This window comes from Mus musculus, chromosome 3 (assembly GCF_000001635.26).
Source record: "Mus musculus strain C57BL/6J chromosome 3, GRCm38.p6 C57BL/6J".
Classification (NCBI taxonomy): domain Eukaryota; kingdom Metazoa; phylum Chordata; class Mammalia; order Rodentia; family Muridae; genus Mus; species Mus musculus.
The window spans coordinates 69,686,226-69,692,284 of record NC_000069.6 but is presented as its reverse complement, the minus strand read 5'-3'; the positions used below and the strand labels follow the sequence as shown (position 1 = coordinate 69,692,284).

The 6,059-nt window shown below is 43.1% G+C and overlaps 1 non-coding gene across 1 annotated transcript; it reads left to right on the top strand.

The window, feature by feature from the left end:
* The first annotated feature begins 3,433 nt into the window (after nucleotides 1-3,433).
* LOC115489835 lies at nucleotides 3,434-3,575 on the top strand. The gene has a single exon (XR_003954787.1). It is a non-coding gene; the product is annotated as a small nucleolar RNA SNORA48 (small nucleolar RNA).
* The last annotated feature ends 2,484 nt before the right edge of the window (nucleotides 3,576-6,059 follow it).

Sequence of the window (6,059 nt, the reverse complement as noted above, 5' to 3'; positions counted from 1 at the left end):
TCTTATAGGCTCCTTTCACAGTGCCAAGCTCAACTTCTTTGCATGACCCCTTCAGTCCTGGGCCATCAACTGCAACTGAAGCTGCGCTTTCACCAATGGCCTTTCCTGGCCTCTCACAGTGCCAAGCCTCATCTGTTCTCCATGACCCTTTCATGACTTTAAACCCAGGGTTATTACATATTACCAAGTCTATCTCTGAAACACGGCTTCTTTGTACTCTCAGAAAACACTTACCAGAAGCTTTCATCTCAGTGATGCTGGTCTCTCCTTAATCACTGCTAATTTCTTAGCTCCAGATAACCAGTATCAATTGTCCCAGTAACTGCTGCTATTCTTGACTCTAAGGCTGGAGCCACATGGCTGAAGCTCCCGAGTTCTGCTGCTTGCTGGGGCTGAAACAGGGTCTGCTTGTTCTATTACATCATCACCAGCTTTCTGTTTCCCAACTCCTTCACTGCCTAAGCTTGGCTGTCCTGGAACTTGCTCTGTAGACTGACTTTGAACTCAAAGATCTGCATGCCTCTGTCTTCAGAGTGCTGGGATTAAAGGTGTGTACCACAGTTGGACCTAAGCTTTTCTTTACCTTTTCACAAGATCAGTTATACATTCTGGATTGTAGTTCATTCTAGATACAGTCAAGTTGACAACCAAGAATAGCCATCTGAACTGGCTAGTTTTGTGTCAACTTGACACAGCTGGAGTTATCACAGAGAAAGGAGCTTCAGTTGAGGAAATGCCTCCATGAGATCCAACTGTAAGGTATTTTCTCAATTAGTGATCAAGGGAGAAAGGCCCCTTGTGGGTGGGACCATCTCTGGGCTGGCAGTCTTGGGTTCTATAAGAGAGCAAGCTGAGCAAGCCGGCGGTGGGGTGGGATGGGGGTGGGGGTGGGGGGGAGCAAGCCAGTAAAGAACATCCCTCCATGGCTTCTGCATCAGTTCCTGCTTCCTGCCCTGATGAGTTCCAGTCCTGACTTCCTTGGTGATGAACAACAATGTGGAAGTGTAAGCCGAATAAACCCTTTCCTCCCCAACTTGCGTCTTAGTCATGATGTTTGTGCAGGTATAGAAACCCTGACTAAGACACCATTACACCCCTATTGCTTAGGATCTTGATAAATGTCCTTTGAGGAAGTGAAAAATTACAGACTCACAGCTAGCTAGACTCTCATTACAATATCTGACATTTCCCAGTGTCTTCCCTATTGCAGGGAAGAGACACACAACCACCACAGCAACTCTCATAAAGAACAGCATTTAATTAGGGCTGGCTTATATTTTCAGAGGTTTAGTCCATTACCATCATCAACCACAGCAGTATCCAGCCAGGCATAATACTGGAGAATGAGCCAAGAGCTGTACATCCAGATATCAGGCAGCAGGAAGAGATAATGACACTGGGCCTGGCTTGAACATTTGAGACTTCAAAGCCCACCCCCAGTGGTACACCTTCTCCAAGGTATGTCCGCATCTACTCCAACAAGACCATTATCTCCTAATAATGCCACTCCCTGATGACCAAGCCTTCAAATGTATGACTCTATGCAGCCATTCCTATTTAAAACACCACTCCCAATAACATTGGGAATCTCTGAACCAGCTGTGATGGAGCGAGTAAGCAAGGTCCAAGAAGCCCTTTGCCCAGACCCAACAGCACTTCTAAAACCTAATTCCTTCCACCATGCTCCATCTCTTACAGGTTTCACTCTCAACACTGCCAGACTAAGGGCCATGCTTCCAACACGTATTCAAACCACATCCCAATCATATCAGCTGCTAAAGAAATCCCCATCAGGAAAACCCAATTTGTACCTCACTATAGCTGTATGATGACAGGCAGGGGGAATTTTAGCATTCAGAACATGAGGAAATGCCACCTTGGAGCCTACGGAGGTCTGCTGAGAACAGGATGTCTAAAAAAGCAAGTATGAGGCAGGCAAGGTACCACAGGCCTTTAGTCCCAGCACTTGGAAGGTAGAGGCAGGAAGATCTCTGAGTTCAAGGCCAGTGTGATCTATAGATGGATTTCCAGGAAAGCTAGGGCTAGAGAAACCCTGTTCCCCCAGACCAAAACAACAGAAAGTTAAAGAGCAAGTATGTGTGACAGGCTGTGTAATGCAAGGCCATGTTTACTGGCTACAAACAGGGTGTTCAGAAGCAGAGAGCCTACTGCACTTCTTCAAATGGAAGGTGTTTGTGTACACAAAGCAAAAACCTTGGCTCCTGGTAGAAGACTGGACAAGCCAGAGGAATCAGGAGGGAAGTCTTTTGGGCTCATGGAAACAGTGACATAGTCTGTGCCAAATTCCACAACAATCTTCTAGCCAATGGCACTGGACACAGGCTCTGTGTGATGCTGTCCCTCTCAAAAACTTTCCGAAAATGTCCTTAAACAAACACACTTTAGATGTGTGTTCATGTGGGGAAAACAAACAAAACCATAAGGAAGTTCAGGACTCAGATTGCAAGCAGAAAGGAGTTAATTATGTGACTGCACCAGATCCATTTCTTAGGGCAGCCTTAGCAAAATAACATCGACTAGGCAACCTAAGCAACAGAGCTGTATTTTCTCATAGTTCTAAGGAATCGAAGTCCAAGGTCAAGGAAGAAGTCACCAGGCTCAGTCTGCAGAGACCGCTCCTTGCCTTGCAGATGACCACTTCCACAATAGGTGCTCGCATGACCTTTCTTCTCTTCGTATGGGTTCATCCATTCCCCACTCCTTCATACCTTCCCTTTCTGTCTCTCTTTCTCACTGTTAAACTCATTCCCCTACTTCTGAAGATACTAGTCATATTGAATTAGGAGCAGCACTAAGATCTCATGTCTTTGGGCACCCTCTAAGCACAGTGCCGTTCTGAGCTAGAGGTAGAGCAGCAACACATGCATTAGGGGCAGGAGAGAGCAGGGGTGGAATTCACCCTTTTAAAGTATACATGTATTGAAAGTTAATACGCGGGGGCTGGAGAGATGTCTTAGTGGTTAAGAACACTGACTGCTCTTCCAGAGGTCCTGAGTTCAAATCCCAGCAACCACATGGTGGCTCACAATCATCCATAATGAGATCTAATGCCCTTTTCTGGGGTGTCTGAAGACAGCTACAGTGTACTTACATATAATAATAAATAAATACATCTTTAAAAAAAGAAATTTGATATGCATATGTTACATACTATATCCTTCACTCCAAAGACCTATATTAACTGTGTAGACTCTGACAACTTACAGTATTGTAGAATCTAAGAAAGGTAATTTACATAAAACAGGAGGAAGAGGAAGCAACATGTCAATAGTACTAATACTCTGTGCATAGGATAGATTTTGATTAGTCTCTGTTCTCCAGAGAAAGAAATCCAATAGAAAAATCTATCATCTATCTATCTAATTTAATCTATCTATACCATTGATAGTTTAAGTAGTACCAGCTACACCCCTCCCCCGGCAATGGGCAAAAAACCACATTATTGGTGGTGGTGTTCTCATATCAGTCAGGGGCAGATCAGAGGGCGGTCCTTTGTCCCTCCAGCTTGATGGCTGGCTTGGTGGCCAAAGCTGTTTTATGCCTAGGACTCATAAAAATCAAATCAAATCAAACCCAGAGGAGGAAGACAGACAGAGACATGTGGACCAACATGCCACGCCCAGGCCTGCCCTCCAGAGCATGGCACAGGTAGGCCATAGACACTGCTTACCACCACGCCACACAGCGCAGATGGGGGACGTTGCCCAGGGGCCTGCCAGCCAGTTGCCAGCTGTTGGGGTTTGGTCTGTTGCTATGTGTTGTAAGGCTAAATACTGATCCTGGTTGCCTCAGGGATGCGAGAATCTTCAGAACATCAAGTGATGCTATGTGACCTTACTCTTTAATTTAAACTATTGGTTAAACAAAGATGCAACAGCTGGACAGTGGAGCGGAAGATGGGGTTTCAGTTCCCAGGCTTGGGATTTGAGGCAGGACCATGGGGAAATAGGAAGAGAACAGAAGATGCCGTGGGGTAAATGATTGTGAGAATTAGCTAGGAGGGCTGGCCAGTCTGAGTAAGAGCAGCCTACGTGGAATATGGCAAGTCATATCTCGGGGTTATTGGCAGGGAACTAGACAAAATAGTCTAGAGGTTAGATATTTGCCCAGCTCTAGTGCTGATTAGCACTTATTCTAAATATAAAAGCTTTGTGTCTTTTATCTGTGAACTGAATGATCAAAGCCAGGGGTAGAAACCCCCAATTGAGACTTTAAAAAAAAATCATTATAACATCCAACCTGTAGTGGGAGCCACTACAATGTGCAAATACGTGGTGGTCAAATGGGAGAGAAAGAGGAGTGGAACAGCATGAGCATTATGAAGAGCATTATGAACAGGAAGCCTGAGGGTAGAGAGGAGTAGCCTGTTGTGAGTGGTCAGCCTGGCCACCTGGGGCCATGATGAGGTCCCAGCTTGAGCTGACACTGATGTCAAGTCTAAGTTCATGGTTGTGCTAGGGTATGGGTCAGTGTCGATGTCTGTAGCTCATATCACCATTAGAGAAGATGGATATGTCCCTGATCGGGGGAAGAGAGGAAGAGAGGAAGAGAGGAAGAAAGGAAGAAAGAAAGAAAGAAAGAAAGAAAGAAAGAAAGAAAGAAAGAAAGAAAGAGTAGTACAATAAAAATAAATAAATATATGAATAAATAAATAAAAAATCTTATCCAAGCAACCTGTTTAAAAAAAAATAGTCCTATAGTTTGTTCTTTTCAACGGCCAGAAATTAATAGGGTCCAAAACAGTAGCAGTAAGAACAATTCATACATTAGGGACAACAGCCTGGGTGAGGCTAAATGTGCCATTTTCTCACATTTCCCATGAATCTTAGCTTACTGACAGAAGTCCTTCAACAAGAATTTCCAGTCATTGTTTTATCAGCTGGTTGTGCACTAAGTCATTAAATAAGCCACTATGTTTCCAGGAAAAAGTGATCACAACCCCAGGGGAATATTTTTCTTGGAGAAATTAAACTATGGGGACTGGAAATGTAGTTGGGCAGCTGAAAACCTCCTTGAATGTGCATGGTCTTGGCTTCAACCCCTACTCCCACCCCACCCAAAACAAAGTATTTATGTAGCTTTGTCTGTATGACTGAAGCCACGTTATTAAACCTTAACTGTGTCAAGGTACAAAATTGTCTTAGTTTTCAATTCTAGAATCAGGAAACACTTGATTCCATAAAATATCAAAAGTTTCCAACAAGCTGAGGAGAAGCTGGTTTCGTAAATGGAAAGGGACCAAACAATGGAACAAAAGCAGACAGGTCATTTATTTCCTTGTAAAGCAAAAACAGGGAGTGGGAACATAGGAACATAACTGATGTTACCCTACAATAAGAAAGTAACTGGTTGGTTACCCTACAATAGGAAAGTAACTGATTGGTTGATTACCCTACAACAAGAAAGTAACTGATTAGTTGTCCTTCAATAGGAAAGTAACTATTTAGTAACCTTGCAATAGGAAAGTAATTGATTGGTTACCCTACCACAGGAAAATAACTGATTGTTTACCTTACAATAGGAAAGTAACTGGTTGGTTATCCTTCAATAAGACAGTAACTGATTACCCTACAATAGGAAAATAGCTGATTGGTTACCTTTTCTATGAAAAGATAAAACAGAGGAAACTTGGTTATCTTGTCAAGAGAATGTGCCCTGCCATTGAAATCTGGCTGTTTTCCTGGAAGGCTATTTTCTCAGATGGCTAAATAAACTGTTTAATTAAAATTGGTGGTTTCCAACTTTATTATGAGTGACTCCACATTGATATTTAGCCTCCTGGTCGATTAGAGTCCTAGGAAGCAACTTAACCCAAAACAATGTCCTCCTGTAATTTTTATTTCACAAACACGACCTTTATTTCACACTGTTGGTCTTTTTAGAGGTGTCATGCATTAGTTTATAGAACAATCTCTGGACATGTGCAAAAGTGAGCTTCTGATACGTTCTTCTCATAGGCACAGCTTTCCCCACAAAATGATGCCATTAGTTTAATAATAATCAGCTTCTCTTTATCTGTCACAACATGGAAGATGACT